Genomic DNA, 20178 nt, shown 5'->3' with positions numbered 1-20178 from the left:
AGTAAGTGATCTCTCTGAAAAGCAGAATTTGAGCTTCTACATATAAAGAAAGTTGATATATTGAAGAAAAGGGTGAATAGTCCATTTGTAAATAGAGAAATACTTCAGGAAAAACTAAGAGGTGCCTGTTTATGCTTTTTCCTAGTTTTCTATAGTAAGGATTTGTCACAGTCTATTATATTTCCTTTGGTTTAGAGCACCATTTGTCATTTAAATTTTTAATGGAATTAAATGTATCTGTCTTACCTATAAACTGAGCTTATAAGGATGAACAGAAGTGAACCAGAGGGGAAAGTAAATGGTAAAAGCTCAGTGGGCAAAGGAAATAGAGTTTTCACAATTTTTTTTCATTTTAATGGGGTGACATTAAAAAATTAGGGTACATATGTTCAGAGAAAACATCTCCAGGTTATTTTGACATTTAATTATGTTGCATACCCATCACCCAAAGTCAAATTGTCTTCCGTCACCTTCTATCTGGTTTTCTTTGTGCCCCTCCCCTCCCCCACCCCCTCTCTCTCTTCCCTCCTCCCTCCTTCGGTAACCACCACACTCTTGTCCATGTCTCTTAGTCTCATTTTTATGTCCTACCTATGTATGGAATCATGCAGTTCTTAGTATTTTCTGATTTACTTATTTCACTCCATATAATGTTATCAAGATCCATTCATGTTGTTGTAAATGATCCAATGTCATCATTTCTTATGGCTGAGTAGTATTCCATAGTATATATGCACCACATCTTCTTTATCCAGTCATCTATTGAAGAGCTTTTTGGTTGTTTCCAAGTCTTGGCCACTGTAAACAATGCTGCAATGAACATGGGGCTGCATAACAGCAAACAAACAATCCAATAAAAAAATAGGAAGAGAACATGAACAAATACTTCTCCCAGGAAGAAATACAAATGGCCAACAGATATATAAAAAGATGCTCATCTTCATTAGTTATTAGAGAAATGCAAATCAAAACTACAATGAGTTTTCACATTTTTAAAGACAGGAATAAACCTTATGTATGGATGGAATTATATTTTTTCTTAATCTTAAATACAGTAAGAAAATAAATGTATGTGTCTTTACATACCAGTGTTTTTTAGTCTTGGGGTATATACCCAGTCAAGGGATTGCTGGGTCATATGATAGTTCTATTTTTAATTTTTTGAAGAACCACCATACTTTCTTCCATAATGGTTCTACTACTTTACATTCCCACCAACAGTGGATGAGGGTTCCTTTTTCTCCACAGCCTATCCAACACTTGTTACATGTTCATTGCAGCACTGTTCACAGTGGCCAAGACATGGGAACAACCAAAAAACCTTCAATAGATGATTGGATAAAGAAGACGTGGTACATATATACTATGGAATATTACTCAGCCATAAGAAATGATGACATCGCATCATTTACAACAACATGGATGGACCTTGATAACATTATACTGAGTGAAATAAGTAAATCAGAAAGAACTAAGAACTATATGATTCCATACATAGATGGGACATAAAATTGAGACTTAGGGATATGGACAAGAGTATGGTGGTTGGGGGAGGAAAGGGGGTAAGGGAGGGGCACAAAGAAAATCAGATAGAAGGAGACAGAAGACAATTTGACTTTGGGTAATGGGTATGCAACATAATCAAATGTCAAAATGACCTGGAGATGTTTTCTCTGCACATATGTACCCTGATTGATATATGTCACCCTATTAAAATTAATAATAAAAAAAAGAAAAGAAATATGTTTCTACCCATAATTAGGTAATATAGTGGTGGAATTTTGACAGATGTTCTGCAAGTGTTTTTATATTCCCCTCAAAGGTTGACAGACTTTAAAAAAAATTAAAGTATTGTGTTATAGTGACGATGAGAGTGATAGTATCTTGCGCACTTTCATCTCTTTAGTGTCTGTAGGTCATAGAATATGGTAAGAACTCAAGTGTTTGCCAAATAAATAGTGCCAAAATTCATGAAGTGAGTTACAAATGAAGTGTTACATGATCATAGCAAAGTGAGGGACAATTTTAGGAACCATTTGAGTAAGCAGAAATTCAAATAGCAATTGGATTTTGAGCTGTGTCTCTTATAAGAAAGATTTGGAAATGCTTAAGTAGTTGTATATTTTTCACAGTAATATAGTTACTCCTTTTGCAGGAGCAAAGGCGGAGAATTAGAAAGGCAGTAGCTATGAGCAATCACAAGCAGGTAATTAAATTCATTGTAAAATTTGTGGTATTTTATTTTTAATTTGTTTCATAATCATAAGCATACAGAAAGGAAAAAATCAAGCCCATCTTTCTATCATTCATTTAACATACAGATACTGAACACTTGCTATCATCCTTACCTTAGAGAACATTGGAGTTATACTGTCCTACAATAGGGAAAGAGAACTTTGATTACTACGTTATAATCCCTCAAATTTCTGAATGGTGAAGTACAGGAGAACTTCTACTTTCAGTTAAACCAACCATTGGGCTCTACAAATACTGAAACCTACATTCCTAAATGGTTATGGTAGGTCCTGAAGGGGACATTATCTGGAAACTGTTTAGAAAGTGCCATAAGAAATTAATAGATATCTATGTGATTAGATTCAGGTTTCAAGAAATACATGAAATAAAAACCTATATATATTGGTTAAATAAAATGTTTTTGATCAAAATGCTTAAAAGAAGCTTTGATTTTCATAAAGATTCCTTTAAAAAACTTACTGTTTTTAAACAAGACTCATGTCATGCTTGCCAGTCCTGGGTGCAGCACTCCTAAAGTCTCAGAAGTCAACCTTCGTGGAACACTCTGAAAAGATACAGAGGAAGCAAGAGAGACAAGGAAAGGAGTTAAAGTGAGAACTCAAGGGATAGAGGTCTTAAAAGTGGGAACCAGTGGGGGAGAATTTAAAAAGCTCCAGGACCCACATAAATATATGAAGTTGTTTTTCAGTCTTTAGGTTACTTACAGTCATACATAGTCCTTTGACCAATGAAACACTAGAAAAAGAAGATGTTCTATTCAGACCTCTAACTTTATAACTTTTTAAGTGTAGTTAATGCTTTAATGATTAGTAGGGTTAGGACTTCCTAAAAGGTATAGCTTCACTTTTTACTTATTCTGTGTGTATTTTCTATGTGAACTTCAGTGTCTGCTTGTTTAGAAGCATCAGTCCTTGGGTTTTTATGGGACTCAGTTAAATTTATAAACTACCTGAAGCAAAGTCTTAACCAGAAAGAGGGCATGTCTTTATATTTTAAAATATATTTTTTCAGGAATGTTTTACATTTTTATATAAATTTTAAATAGTTCTTTGTAAGTTTAATCTTAAATATTTTACCTTATTTATCATTATATAAATAGAAGCTTTCATCCATTGTCCTCAAATTGGTTTTATTTTTGTAAATTCATGTCATCCATTTTAGTATATTAATTGTACAACCTGTTAATTTACTAAACTTTTTATTATTTGAGTTAGGTTTATTATTGATTCTCTCATATTATTTACATACATTATCATGTTATATGGAAATATAGGGTTTTTGAATTCCGCTTTTATTTTTCTAATTTTTTTCTAACCTAGTTGTATTAGCTAACATGTCTAGAACAGTATTAATAGCAGTGGAGATAACTGGCATCAATGCCATTCATATGAATCAAATGGAAACGACGAAGAGTTCTTCCCCAAAGTAAAACACTGCCTTTAGAATGCATGCACACACATACATATACATATGCACATAGAAATATATACATAATTTGTAGAGTTAAAAAATATCCATATAGTTTTCCTTTCTGGAGTTTTATATGAACATGTAAATAGACATCATAAATGAATATATAAATATATAATATCATATATTGAATAATTTTTATGCATGCTTCAAGTACATTTAAAGAGAATCATATTTTGTCCAAATTTTCTGTCTTGTATTAACAATGCTTTGTAGTTTTCATTATATATATCCTTTACATTTTTTGTTATGTTTATTCCTAGGTATTTTTTGTTGATGTTGTTGCAACCATAAAAAGGATAATTTTTTTGAGTTCATTTTATGAAGTTTCATTGTTGCCATATAAGAAAGTAATAGACTTCTGTATATTAATTTTGTATCCTGTGAACTTACTGTATTTGTTTATTGTTTCTAATAGCCTTTCAGTGGAGTCTTAGGGGTTTTCGACGTACAGGATCATATTATCTGCAAAAAGTGAAACTTTTACTTCTTCTTTCCCAATATGAATGTCTTTTATTTCTTTCTCTTATCTGATTGCTCTGGCTAGAACTTCCAGCACTACGTTGAGTAAGAGTGGAGACCTTGTCTTGTTCCTGATTTTAGAGGAAAAGTCCTCAGTTTTATGCTAATTAATATGATGTTAGCTGATGGTTTGTCATAAATGGCCTTTATTATGTTGAGATATTTTCCTTCTATACCCATTTTGTTGAGTGTTTTAAACATAAAACAATGTATTTTATCAAATGCCTTCTCTGCATCTATTGATAGTATCATATAATTTTTGTCCTTTGTGATGTTGATATGGTGTATTACATTAACTATTTTGTGTATGTTGAACCATCCTTGTGGTTCTGGAATGAATCACACTTGATCATGATGAATTATTTTTTTAATGTGGTGTTGTATTTGATTTGCTAGTATTCTGTTTATGTATTTTAGCATCTGTTTTCACTAGAGATATTGGTCTGTAGTTTTCTTTTTTGTGTTGTCCTTGCCAGGTTTTGGAATGAGGGTTACGTTGGCCTCATAAAATGTGTTTGGAAGTATTGCTTCTTTTTTGATTTTTTGGAAGACGTTGAGTAGAATAGGAACCAAGTCTTCTTTGAATGTTTGATAGAATTCACTAGTATAGCCGTCTGGCCCTGGACTTTTATTTTGGGGGAGGTTTTTAATAGTTGTTTCTATTTCTTCCCTGTTTATGGGTCTGTTTAGGCTTTCTACTTCTTCATGACTCAGTATAGGAAAATTGTATTGTTCTAGGAATTTATCTATTTCTTCTAGATTGTTAAATTTGGTGGCACACTGTGGCCCTGGCCGGTTGGCTCAGCAGTAGAGCGTCGGCCTGGCGTGCGGGGGACCCGGGTTCAATTCCCAGCCAGGGCACATAGGAGAAGCGCCCATTTGCTTCTCCACCCCCCCCCTTCCTCTCTGTCTCTCTCTTCCCCTCCTGCAACCAAGGCTCCATTGGAGCAAATATGGCCCGGGCGCTGGGGATGGCTCCTTGGCCTCTGCCCCAGGCGCTAGAGTGGCTCTGGTCGCGTCAGAGTGACGCTCCGGAGGGGCAGAGCATCGCCCCCTGGTGGGCAGAGCCGGGTGGATCCCGGTTGGGCGCATGCGGGAGTCTGTCTGACTGTCTCTCCCCGTTTCCAGCTTCAGAAAAATACAAAAAAAAAAAAAAATTTGGTGGCATATAGTTTTTCATAGTATTCTATGATAATTCTTTGTATATCTATGATATCTGTGGTGATTTCTCTTCTTTCATTTTGGATTTTGTTTATATGAGTTCTCTCTCTTTTTTTCTTAGTGAGTCTTGCCAAAGGTTTGTCAATTTTGTTGATCTTTTCAAAGAACCAGCTCCAGTTTTATTAATTTTTTATAGTTTTTCTGTTCTCTATTTCATTTATTTCTGCTCTGATTTTTGTCATTTTCTTTCTTCTGCTGGTTTTAGGTTGCCTTTGTTCTTCTTTTTCAGGTTTCTTAAAGTGAGATGTTAAGTTGTTTACTTGGGCTTTCTCTTGTTTGTTCATATAAGCCTGTAGTGATATGAACTTCCCTCTTATTACTCTACTGCTTTTGCTGCATCCCAGAAATTCTGATATATTGTATTGTCATTTTCGTTTGTCTGTATATATCTTTTGATCTCTTCTTTTATTTCTTCTTTGACCTACTCATTTTTTAGAAGTATGTTGTTAATTTTCACATTTTTGTGGGTTTGTTTACTTCCTTTTTGAAGTTCAAGTCCAGTTTCAAAGCTTTATGGTCAGAGAATATGCTTGGTATAATTTCAAACTTTCTGAATTTGTTGATGTTAGTTTTGTGGCCCAACATATGGTCAATTTTTGAAAATGTTCCATGTACACTGGAGAAAAATGCATACTCTGATGTTCTGGGATGAAATGTTCTGTAGATGTCTATCATATCCAATTATTCTAGTGTTTTGTTTAAGACCAATATTTCTTTATTGATTTTCTATTTTGATGAAAGATCTAGAGCAGTCAGCGGTGTATTGAGTCTCCAAGTATAATAGTGTTTTTGTCGATTTTTATTTTTAGATCAGTTAGTAGGTGTCATATATTTTGGTGCTCCTTGGTTTGGTGCATATATATTAAGAAGTGTTATGTGTTCTTGATTCAATGTTCCTTTTATCGTTATGAAATAACCATCTTTGTCTCTGATTACTTTTGCTGTCTTGTAGTCAGCATTGTTAGATATGAGTATGGCTACACCTGCTTTTCTTTGGATATTATTTGCTTGAGGAATCATTTTCCAACATTTCACTTTAAATCTGTTTTTATCTTTATAATTTAGATGTGTTTCTTAAAGGCAGCATACAGTTGGATTTTCTTTTTTGACCCACTCTGCTGCTTTGTGCCTTTTTATTGATGAGTTCAATACATTTACATTTAATGTAATTAATTTAAACTACTTGAAGGTTTCCTATTGACATTTTATATATTGCTTTCTGATAGCTCTGTTTCTTGTTTCGCTCTTCTCTTTTGTTTTCCTGTCATTTGTTTTTGTTTGACTGTATTCCATACTTCTTTCTTCTGTTTCTTCTTTATTTAAGTCATGTGTTTCAGTAGTGGTATTTTCAGGGGTTGTTACCATTAAGTAATGAAAAGCATATATGTCATATTCCTTGTAGTCCATTATCTCATCAGTGCTTCTGCACACCATCCTCCTTTGCTACTGCTAATTTTTGTTCTCTCCCCTTTTTGTTTTTATTGTCATAGATTATTCTTGTTTTTATTGTGATCCTAGAACTTTTATTGTGATTTTATTTATTTTGTTTTGTTCTTTGTATGTGGTCTGATAACCCTCTTATGTATTTCCTGAAATGGGGGTTTTCTGGTGATAACTTTCCTCATCTTCTCTATATCAGCTAATGCTTTTATTTTCCCTTCATATTTAAAGGATAGCTTTGGCCTGACCTGTGATGGTGCAGTGGATAAAACATCAACCTGGAAATGCTGAGGTTGCCGGTTCAAAACCCTGGGCTTGCCTGGTCAAGGCACATATGGAAGTTGATGCTTCCTGCTCCTCCCCCCTTCTCTCTCTCTCTCTCTCTCTCTCTCTTTTTTTCTCTCTCTCTCCCCCTCTCTATAATGAATAAATAAAATCTTTTAAATAAATAAATAAAATGAATAAATAAAGGATAGCTTTGATGAATATAATATTCTTGGAAGTTCCTCCCTTTCAGAACGTTAAATATTGGCAACCAGTCTCTTCTGGCTTATAGAGTTTCTGATGAAAAATCTGATGATAGCCTAATGAGCCTTCCTTTGTATGTTGTATTCTTCTTTTCCCTGGCTGCCTTGAGGATTTTTTCTTTGTCATTGATTTGTGATAATTTCATTACAATATGCCTTGGAGTAGGTCTGTTTGTGTTAAGGTAACTCAATGTTCTATTTGCTTCTTGGATTCGAGGCTCTAATTCTTCCCACAGGCTTGGGAAGTTCTCAACAATTATTTGTTTAAATATGTTCTCCATTCCTTTTTCTCTCTCTTCTCCTTCTGATATACCCATTATTCTATGTTGCTCTTTCTGATGGAGTCAGACAATTCTTGTAGGGCTTTCTCAACTTTTTGAATTTGTGAGTCTCTCTCCTCTTCTCTCTGTAGTATCTCTAGTTGCCTATCTTCTATGTCACTAATTCTCTCTTCTATCTGTCCTGTTCTATTAGCTAAGCTTGTTACCTTGTTTCTCAGGTCATGTATTGATTTTTTCATCTCTGTTTGGTTCCTTATTATAGTTTCAATTTCCTTGGTGAAGTATTCTTTTTGGTCATTAAATTGGTTTTTTGTGTGTGTGCTCTTTAAATTGCCTTTCAGAGCCTTCTTGTCTTTCACTGAGTATTTTTAGGACTTCAATTTTGAATTCTCTGTCATTTAACTCCTAGGTTTCTAAGTAATTGAAATTTTTTCTGGAGATATCTCCTCATCTATCTGAGCTACATCTCTGTCTCTTGTATCCATGATATTTAATTTCTTTTTTCTTAATGGAATTTGAAAGTGATATTATTAATAACACTAATAAGAGATAAATTTAAAAAATGAAAAAAAATACAGTGAAGAAACAAAAATTTTATAATGATAAGTGGATCAAAAACTACAAAGAACAAGGAACAGGAACTGAGGGAAAATGATAAATGAGAGAAAAAAAATGAAGTAAAAAAACAAGCAAACTGCCACAAAGAAAAATAAGTGTCCAAAATATAATAATTTGATGATAAATAATGATTAGAGTGAGAGGGCAAAAAAAGAGATAAAAATGAGAAAGGAGAAGAAATGGGAAGAGACGAGAGAAAAAAAGAACAAAAAAAAGAAGTAAAGATTTCTGAAATGAAACCCTCACACTAAACAATAATGAAAAATGTAACAACCATGGATAATGAAATTCAATAGGAAAGGGAAAAAAGAAAGAAAATATGACTAAAATGACAAAAAGTGTTATAAAAATGTAATTTTTTTCTGGTTTTGAGAGGTAACTTCTTCCTTTTTTGGCAGGTGGTACTATACTGCGAGTTTTGCCCCTGTGGGGCTCTTGGGCAGGAGTCTGCTGATGTGTCTCTGTGGCAATGATATAGGCTAAACCTCAGTCGCATTGGTAGGTGGGACTTGTCCGGGCTTTGCAATTTTATGCCTATAGCAATAGCTGTCTCAGTTTTCCAGGTGCCTCTCCCCACATCCCTTCCACTGGAGCTAGAAGCCTGGGAACCTAGCTGTGGGGTTTGCCTCAACCACTGTCTGCAGGGCAGGAGGATCTATGCACAGCCAGGTCCTTCCTCCAGTACTGCTAAAAGCACAGTTCTGGTCAAGGCAGAGGCAATGAGAGCCACCAGTGAGAGAAGGAAGGGCTGTGAGTTGATCACAGATCAAGCACCTTTCTGTTACACACAGGCAAAATTCTATGGGCCAGCAGGCAGGTCTAGTATACCTCAGCGCTCCATGGGTCTAATCTCCATGGGCTTCTCCCTCGTGCACTTTTGGTAGCCCACCGTAAGCCAGGTGTGTGTCCAGCTTTCAGGACTCCAGCAATGCACACAGAAGCCAGCACCCACCCACTCAGACACCCAACACCCTTGATCTCAGTCGGAACTGGGAATGCACTCAGATGCTTGTATTGGCACACAGAGGGGCCCAGTGTAGGCAGACTCAGGCTAAGGATTTTTCCCCGAGTGCATGCCCTGCACTGGTGATCGTGGATCCGGCAATGTCCAGAGTTGCTGGCAACAACTCACACAGATGCCTAGCACTGATAATCTCAGGCTGAGCACTCTGGTCCTTGCACCCAGAGCCAGTGGTGCTAGGTGGAGCTGGGAATGCACAAAGATGCTGGCACCAGCCCATGAAGGCACCCTCCTCTGGTAATTTTAGTTGGAGCCCAATGCCCAAGCACATGCCCTGCATCAGTGATATCAGGCAGAGCTGGTGTGTTCTTTCTATTTTATGAGCACCTACATAACTCAGGTCCTTCCCCTCTCTCAGACTCTCTACTTCGCTCTGCTCAAAAAAAAAGCGCTCCTTCTTCAGATCAGTGAGGAAAGTGAAAAACCCCATTCTCCATCTTATTTTCTTCAGAATGGATTATATATTCAGCCACCTTTTCACCCAATCATATTTTTGTCTGGTGTGTGTATACTTCAGGTGCTCCTGAGATTCTTTTCTCTGTGTTTAGTTGTTGAATTTGTTGAAATTTCAAGGGGAGAAATTGGGAGTATCGCTCAAGGTGCCATTTGTCTGATGTCACTCCGACATCAACTTTTTTTTTAATAAATAAATTTTTATTTTAATGGGGTGACATCATAACACAGGGTACATATAGTACATATATTCAAAGAAAACATGTCCAGTTCATCTTGTCATTCAATTCTGTTGTATACATTTAACCCAAAGTCAGATTGTCCTCTGTTCAACTTTTTTTATTAACTTTACATCTCTGTTCTTTCTTTGATTCTATGAGGATATCTAATTTAATTTCAGTATTATACCACATTTTTCTTCAGACTTGTGGTTGTTTCCTCTTTTAGATGAATGATTTTTCTTATGTAGAAAATATCCTGTTTACATTCTTGAAGTGTTAAAAAGGTTTTTATGTAAATACAGTCTGGTTTTTTTAATTCTATTTATTTAATGGCCAAGATTCCCAGTTAGAGAGCTTTCCCTCCTGTCAGTTCTTCCTTATTCTGCGCAGTTTCTTTTATGGACGGTGCTTGTATGGAGCTGGGAGGGGAAAAACATACTTTTATTTTGCTTTTATTACTTCAGGATCCTTAAATCTTTCAAATTATTTCTTGGCTCTTACACTCATGTCTCTAAGATACACCACACCTTCTTTCTTATATGCTTCTTTTACAGGGAAAAAAATGTTTTTTTTTTCAAGTTTCTCACTTCTTATCTGACATTTCAAACCCTTCTTCATTATGAACTACCAGTTCCAAACTATGTTAAGTATTTTGGAAATTGTTGTTGCAGTTTTACCTTCCTGAGTTAAGTATGTCTGTGCTTCTATGTTGTTTTCTCTTTTAATAGAATATTTTAAGGACTAATCCCCCTACCTTATAACATGAGCATTCAGTAGTATGCTGGAGCAAGAGCTCTGTTAATTTGTTTTCTCTACCTACAGATAATTTAAAAGTTTTGCTATTCTTTGTCTCTGATGCAGAGGCACTGAAAGGGCATGAGTCTTAAGTGGTTTTCTTTGCTTTCCTTATTGATTATATAGATTTGGGGGAGACAGAGGAGATATTTGGAATCAGGCAACCATTTCTGCAATATGAAACTGTAAGTTTAGTTAGTACATTTATTAATGTATTCTTTCTTTTAGATCCTTAGTCTAAAACCTATTTGCTACTCTCAACCAATAAAATCTTGTTCTCAGTGAATAAGCATTCTAAAATATTAATCTGGGAGACTGCTTGCCATGGATACATTTGCCTTACTGTAGCTCTTCTATGTTATTTATGTAATGTTTTAATAAACAGCTATAGCACATAATGGCTGAAAATATGCAAGTCACTAAATAGTAGTATGATTCTCATTAGGACGTAGGAAAATTTGGAAGCCATTAATGATGGTATTTTTTCAAGGTATCAAAACTAGTAAGTACCCTAAGAAATCAAATGAAAATTTGTCTAGGAGCAGAGTCTTTATTTAACATCCCCTATCATTATCTCAAAATATCACATAGAGTGATATTATCTAAATGCATTGACTCCTCAGAGAAAGATCATGTTCTCATAAATTGCAGATACTTCATGGATACAAGAAGACATAAGTGCATCTGGACCCAGTGTGAAGAGAGGTTTCCCAATCACTGCATGAGCAATGCCTTGAGGATAAGGATTCATTACACAGTACATTGAATTATGATACAGAGGAGGAAAGATGTACACATAGTAGGCAGATGCTCCAAATCCCACTTCCCAGAACCAGGGTGGATGACAACTTAATTCTGAGAACACTCATCTTGAAAGACCAAGTTTGGACTAAACTAAGAGGATTCTACAGCCAAGGACCACCAAAGAACCCACACTGTGACTGGAAGGAAAGGCAGAAATGTGGAAAAGGCTTCCCCACTCCCAGGGGTCTCATGATGGGGCGGGTTGCTTGGTGAGTTGTAGGTCCTCAGCCCAAAAACCAGAACCCCAGCTTAGAGCCCTGGAGCCTGGAAGGGGCTTACCAACAATATTTGGCTGAGAAAAGAGCCTAGATACTGTTTGAGAGAAGGAGACAGAATTCTTGGACGCAGGCTCTGTACTAAAGGGATTGCATGAAGAGCCTTGCTCATAGCCACTTTCCCAGAGCTTCAGGAACAGGAAGTGCTGGGAAAACTGGAGATGCCAGGGGACAGAGTGGTCTCAGAAGCACAGAGGGAGATATTTTGAAGGATGGACACCCTAACCTCTGGACTGAGTCACTCCCCAAATCTAAACTGAACATTTTTCCTGGGAACAGCATCACCAACAAAGGAAAGAAATTACCCCATCCACCAGAGGCCGTACTGCCCCAGTTAGAAAAAAGAAACACTTAGAGGCAGGCAGCACGTTAGAGAAACAAATAGTGAGTGCAAAGGTCTAAGTTACAGCACAACCCCACCACCCCTGCTGAGTGCTCAATGGGGGTGGGCGGGCCAGAGGTGGCAGGGCGCAGCAGCGGTAGCCATGGCTTGGCTGCGGAAGTCAAGGTGGTCAGAGCAAGTAAAGGTGGTCGGAGTGAGAGCACGAAGGCAGGCCCATGCAGGTTGAAACCGCAGAGGCCGCTGCAGAGGTCCGAACTCGTACACAGTCTGGCCTGTGGCATGGGCCTGCCCTTGGTGGGGGCAGAGGCCCAAGCGACAGCAAAGGGGGTCTGCACAGACATTCTCAAGCCAGACAGTGAGGGAGGAAGGGAGGAACTTGTGGCAGCCGCTGCGGAGGTCTGCCCTGGGATGCAAACCTGCCCGTTTTGCTTGTATGCCCTCAGCAGCATCAGAAGACAAATGATCTCGGCAGTGGTCCGAGAGGGAGCACACAGGTCTGGTCACTGAGGTGGGAGCTGCAGTGGCTGCTGAGGAGGTCTGAGTCAAGGCACAAACACCCAGGCAACGCAGACCCACCCTCGGCAGCAGCAGAGGCCGAGGCAGCCCCAGAAGAGGTCCAAGCGGGTGTGAGCAGGCCCACATGTGGGTGTGGAAACTGTGGCAGACACTGCAGAGGCCCAAAATCATGCCCAAACTTACCCGGAATGCACACCCGCCATCAGTGGCAGCGGAGGATAGACAGCCTCGAAGGCACCTGAGCACAAATGCCCAGGCAGCAACAGTGGAGGTGGCCTGGTGGCAGACCACACAACAGGAACAGAGAGGCCACACCCACTGGACCCCTGTGACTACATCCTACTGATTGCTGAAAAAGAAGAAAAAAGCAAAATAAAATAAAATTTAAAAGTCTGAATAGAATGACACCTGAGGCTAAGGAGCAAGTCAGACCCAATACCGTACATTATCACTGAATTACAGTATTGAACCCAAAAAGTAGCCAGCAATAAGAGGAACAAAAAGCGGATCTCAGGGGAACTTAAACTTTTAAAGAAACTTCACCCAGGCCAAGAGTAGATAAAAGCAAGCCTAGGAGTGCACCTGATATGTATAATGGCACCTGGGCCCAGCAGAGGTAGCCACAAGATCTGCATCACCTGTAGCTCTAAAAAGGTTGATAACTGCCTGTCATAGGCAGCGACACCCATTGATCTCCATCAGGCTCAAGACAGAGATGTCCAGGGCAGGCACATTCAGCGGTAAGATACAAAATGAACAGTGATAGCAGATAAGTAGCCCACAGCAGATTACAAATAACAGCTGATGCCAACCCAAGAAGACCTAGAAATAACACAACTAAAAGTTGAAGGCAGACAATACCAACCCTAGACTTAGCTAGATTCACAAACAACACACCCAAATGAGGAATGTATACACAGACAAAATGGGAAGACAGAGAAATACAATCTGAATGAATAAACAAGAGAAACCCCTGAAAAAAGAACTAATTGAGATGGAAATAATCAAACTACCAAATGCAGGGTTTAAAATGATTATTAGAATTTTTAAAGATATTAGAGCAACAATGGATGGACACAATGAGCACCTAAATAAATAACAAGCATCAAAAAGGACATTGAAATCATAAAGAAGAACCTATCATAAATGACAAATACAATATCAGAAATGAAGACTGCACTAGAATGAAATAAAGCAGGCTGGATGAAGAAGAGGATCGAAACAGCAATTTAGAAGACAAGATAAACGAAATTACGGAAGCAGAGCAGCAAAAAGAAAAGAGGCTCAAAAAGTCTGAGGAAACTCTAAGAGAGCTCTGTGAAAGCATAAAGAGAAACAACATACTCATCATAGGGGTTCCTGAAGAAGAAGAGAAAGAACAAGAGATAGAGAGCCTGTTTGAAGAAATCATAGCTGAAAGCTTCCCTAAAATGATATAGGAAAAAGTCACGCAAGTTCAAGAAGGACAGAGAATTTCATTAAGGAAAAACTGAATAAAATCTACACCAAGACACATCATAATTAAAATAACAAAGCTAAAAATAAAGAAAAAATACTAAAAGCCACAAGAGAAGAATAAGTCGATCACCTACAAAGAAGCCCCCATAAGGATGACACGCAACTTCTCAACAGAAACACTTAAGGCTAGAAGGAAATGACAAGAAATATTCATATTAATGCAGAACAAGAGCTTACAACAAAGACTACTTTATCCAGCAAAACTATCATGTAAAATTGAAGGAGAAATAAAAAGCTTCCCAGACAAAAAAAAAAAAAAAAAAAAACTCAAGGAATTGATTATAACCAAACCAATGCTTCAAGAAATGTTAAGGGGCCTGTAGTAAACAGAACAAAGGGGGGGAAATATCTAGTAAAAGAGGAACATAGATTTAAAGAATAAAATGGCAATAAACAACTACATATCAATAATGATTTGAATAATCCAATCAAAAGACATAGGGTAGGCCCTGGCCGGTTGGCTCAGTGGTAGAGCGTCGGCCTGGCATGTAGAAGTCCCGGGTTCAATTCCCGGCCAGGGCACACAGGAGAAGCGCCCATCTGCTTCTCCACCCCTCCCCCTCTCCTCCCTCTCTGTCTCTCTTTTCCCCTCCCGCAGCCGAGGCTCCACTGGAGCAAAGATGGCCCGGGCCCTGGGGATGGCTCCTTGGCCTCTGCCCCAGGCACTAGAGTGGCTCTGCTCCAGAGGGGCAGAGCATCACCCCCTGGTGGGCGTGCCGGGTGGATCCCGGTCGGGCGCATGCGGGAGTCTGTCTGACTGTCTCTCCCCATTTTCGGCTTCAGAAAAATACAGAAAAAAAAAAAAAAGACATAAGGTAGCTGAATGGATAAGAAAACAGGACCCATACATATGCTGTGTACAAGACACACCTCAAAACAAAAGATATACATAGACTGAAAGTAAAGGGTTGGAAAAAATATTTCATGCAAATGGAAGTGAAAAAAAGCTGGGATAGCAATATTTATATTTGACACAGTAGATTTTAAAACAAAGGCTATATAGGAAGAGATAAAAAAAAAGGTCACTACATAATGATAAAGGGAGCAATCCAACAAGAAGATATACCATTATAAATATCTAAGCACCAAATATAGGAGCACCTAAATATATAAAGCAGATTTTGATGGACCTAAAGTGCGAGATCAACAGCAATACTATAAAAATAGATGATGTCAATACCCCATTAACATCAATAGATATACCCTCAAGAAGGAAAATTAACAAAGAAACAGCAGATTTAAAGAACGTACTAGATCAACTGGATTTAATAAATATCTTCAGAACATTTCACCCTAAAGCAGCAGAATATACATTCATTTCAAGTGCTCATGATACATTCTCTAAGATACACCAAATGTTAGGGCACAAAACGGGTCTCAACAAATTTAAGAAGAATGAAATCATATCAAGCATCTTCTCTGATCACAATGGCATGAAACAAGAAATCTACCTCAACAGAAAAATTGAAAAACTCTCAAACACTTGGAAACTAAATAGCATGTTATTAAATAACAAATGGGTTAACAATGAGATCAAAGAAGAAATAAAAAAATTTCTAAAAATGAATGAAAATGTTGGGCCCTGGCCAGTTGGCTCAGCGGTAGAGCGTCGGCCTAGCGTGCCGAGGACCCGGGTTCGATTCCCTGCCAGGGCACACAGGAGAAGCGCTCATTTGCTTCTCCACCCCTCCGCCGCGCTTTCCCTCTCTGTCTCTCTCTTCCCCTCCCGCAGCCAAGGCTCCATTGGAGCAAAGATGGCCCGGGCGCTGGGGATGGCTCTGTGGCCTCTGCCCCAGGCGCTAGAGTGGCTCTGGTCGCAACATGGCGACGCCCAGGATGGGCAGAGCATCGCCCCCTGGCGGGCAGAGCGTCGCCCCAGGTGGGCGTGCCGAGTGGATCCCGGTCGGGCGCATGCAGGAGTCTGTCTGACTGTCTCTCCCTGTTTCCAGCTTCAGAAAAAATAATAATAATAAAAAAAAATGAATGAAAATGAGCATACAACTCAAAATTTATGAAACACAGCAAAACCAGTCATGAAAGGGAAGTTCATAGCATTACAAGCATACCTCAAAAAGCTAGAAAAAGCTCAAATAAATAACTTAACCCTGCATCTAAAATAACTAGAAAAAGAACAGCAAGTAAAGCCCAGAGAAAGTAGAAGGAAGAAAATAATAAAGATAAGAGTGGGAAAAAATGACATAGAGACTAAAAAAAAAATACAGAGGATCAATAAAATCTAGAGCTGATTCTCTGAAAAGGTAAACAAGATTGATGAACCTTTAACCAGACTCACCAAGAAAAAAAAGAGAAAGACTCAAAAAAATAAAATTAGAAATGGGAGTGGAGAAATAACAACTGAAACAACAGAAATACAAAGGATTATAAGAAAATACTATGAAGAACTGTATGCCAAAAAATTAGATAACCTAGGTGACATGGACAAATTTCTTAAAACATATTATCTTTCAAAATCAATCTAGAAGAATCAGAAAACCTAAACAGACCAATTACAACAAATGAGATTGAAACAGTTATCAAAAAACTCCCTACAAACAGAAGCCCTGGGCCAGATGGCATCACAGGTGAAATCTACCAAATATTCAAAGAAGAAATAACTCCTATCCTTCTCAAGCTCTCATAAAATTCAAGAGGAGAAAAGATTTCCAAGCTCCTTTTATGAGGCAAGCATAATTCTGATTCCAAAACCAGGCAACACAACACAAAAAAAGAAAATTACAAAAAAAAAAGAAAGAAAGAAAATTACAGGCCAATATCCCTGATGAATTTAGATGCTAAAATCCTCTACAAAATATTACAAACCGAATCCAGCAATACATGAAAAAATTCATACATCGTGATCAAGTGGGGTTTATTCTGGGGAGGTAAGGCTGGTACAATATTTGTAAATCAATCAATGTGATTCATCACATAAACAAAAGGAAGGAGAAAAACCACATGATAATTTCAATAGATGCAAAAAATGCATTTAATAAAATCCAGCACTCATTTGTGATCAAAACTCTAAGCAAACTGGGTTACAGGAAACATACCTCAACATGATAAATGCTATCTATGACAAACCCACAGCCAACATCATACTCAAGGGACAAAAGTTAAAAGAAATACCCTTAAGATCAGGAACAAGACAGAAGTACCTCCTTTCACCACTCTTATTCAACATAGTTCTGGAAGTCCTAGCCACAGCAATCCAAATTGGAAAAGAAGAAGTAAAACTATCATTAGTTGCTTATGACATGATACTGTACATAGGAAACCCTAAAGTCTCAGTCCAAAAACTACAGGGCCTGATAAATGAATTCAGCAAGGTGGCAGGATATAAAATTAATACTCAGAAGTCAGAGGCATTTTTATACAACAACAATAAACTTTCAGAAACAGAAATTAAGGAAACAATCCCTTTCACTATTGCAACAAACAAATAAAGTACCTAGGAGTAAATTTAACCAAGGAGATTTAAGACTTGTACTCGAAAAATTGTAAAATATTGATAAAAGAAATCAAGGAAGATACAAACAAGAGGAAGCATATACTGTGTTCATGGATAAGAAGAATAAACATCATTAAAATATCTATATTACCCAAAACAATTTATAAATTTAATGCAATACCAATTAAAATGCCAATGACATACTTCAAAGATATAGAACATATATTCCAAAAATTTATATGATACCAAAAAAGAACTCAAATAGCCTCAAGAATCTTGAAAAAAAAGAATAAAGTGGGAGATATCATACTTCCTGATATCAAGTTATACTCAAAACAGCCTGGTACTGGCATAAGAACAGGCATATAGATCAATGGAACAGAACTGAGAACCCAGAAATGAACCCACACATTTATGGACAACTGATATTTGACAAAGGAGATAAGAGCATACAATGGAGTACATATAGTCTCTTTAACAAATGGTGTTTGGAAAATTGGACAGCTACCAGCAAAAAAAAAAAAAAATGAAACTAGAACACCAACTTATATCAGTCACAAAAATAAACTCAAAATGGATAAAAGACTTCAAAGTAAGTTGTGAAACCATAAGCATCTAAGAAGAAAACATAGGCAGTAAGCTCTCCGACATCTCTCGCAGCAATATATTTGCTGATTTACCTCCACAGGCAAGTGAAATAAAAGACAGGGTAAACAAGTGGGACTATATCAAACTAAAAAGCTTTTGTACAGCTAAAGACAATATGAACAAAATAAAAAAAAAAAAACCACACAATGGGAGAACATATTCGACAATATGTGTGGTAAGGGATTAATAACCAAAATTTATAAAGAACTTGTAAAACTCAACATCAGGAAGACAAACAATCCAATCAAAAAATGGGCAAAAGAAATGAATAGACACTTCTCCAAAGAGGACATACAGATGACCAATAGGCAGATGAAAAAATGTTCCATATCACTAATCATTAGAGAAATGCAAATTAAAAGCACAATGAGATGCCACCTCACACTAGTCCAAATGGCGCACATTAACAAAACAACACGGCCCTGGCCGGTTGGCTCAGGGGTAGAGCGTCAGCCTGGCGTGCAGGGGACCTGGGTTCGATTCCTGGCCAGGGCACACAGGAGAAGCGCCCATCTGCTTCTCCACCCCATCCCCTCCTTCCTCTCTGTCTCTCTCTTCCCCTCCCGCAGCCTAGGCTCCATTGGAGCAAAGATGGCCCGGGTGCTGGGGATGGCTCCTTGGCCTCTGCCCCAGGCGCTAGAGTGACTCTGGTCTCGGCAGAGCAACCCCCCAGAGGGTCAGAGCATTGCCCCCTGGTGGGCAGAGCATTGCCCCTGGTGGGCGTGCCAGGTGGATCCCGGTCGGGCGCATACAGGAGTCTGTCTGACTGTCTCTCCCCCTTTCCAGCTTCAGAAAAATACAAAAAAAAAAAAAAACCAACACATAATAGGTGCTGATGAGGATGTGGAGAAAAGTGAACCCTCCTGCAATGCTGGTGGGAATGCGAACTGGTACAGTCACTGTGGAAAACAGTATGGAAATTCCTCAAAAAATTAAGAATGAAACTGCCTTTTGACCCAGCCATTTGACTTTTAGGAATATATCCCAAGAACACCATATCACTGACTCAAAAGAAGAAATGCACCCCCATGTTTATGGCAGCATTGTTCACAATAGCAAAGATATGGAAACAGCCCAAATGTCTGTCAATGGACAAGTGGATTAAAAAGCAGTGGTACATATATACAATAGAATAGTATTGGATCATGAAAAAGAAGGAAATACTACCTTTTGCAACAACATGGATGGACCTGGAAACTATTATGTTAAGTGAAATAAGCCAGGCAGAGAAAGAAAAATATCATACACCTCACTCATTTGAGAAATCCAAGGAACAATGAGAACTGAGGAATGGAATTGAGACAGAAGAGGGATCAAAGGGACTAGAGGAAAAGAAGACAGAGGGAAAGGGGTCGATAAGATGAGATAAACCTAAGGGAAAGGGGGCAGAGATGTTGAGAGGAATATGGAGGGGGGGATACATTCAGGGCAACACTAGAATCTATGTAAACACAATAAATTAAAATTTAAAAAAGAATTATGGTAAATAAACAACCATTTTTTACAAAGACATATTTTCTTATACCTATAATTACTTTCTTATAGTCATTTCCCGAAAACAATTGAACAGTAGAGATTGAGCACTAACATTAGCACACTCCCAAAGACTGCTATCATAAACAAGAGTCCAATGTATCAAACTATTAATCTGAGTGGTTTTTGGACATCACAACATAGTTGTTAAAATTTTAAATAAATTTGTAAGCATTGCGTCATTAATTTTTGGTAATAGCTATCTACTGTATGCTAGAATTATATTCTTTATGATTTAACCTGGTAAATTCAGTTTCTACTTAGAACT

The sequence above is a fragment of the Saccopteryx bilineata genome, chromosome 1, assembly GCF_036850765.1.
Source record: "Saccopteryx bilineata isolate mSacBil1 chromosome 1, mSacBil1_pri_phased_curated, whole genome shotgun sequence".
Classification (NCBI taxonomy): domain Eukaryota; kingdom Metazoa; phylum Chordata; class Mammalia; order Chiroptera; family Emballonuridae; genus Saccopteryx; species Saccopteryx bilineata.
This window is presented reverse-complemented; position numbering follows the sequence as displayed.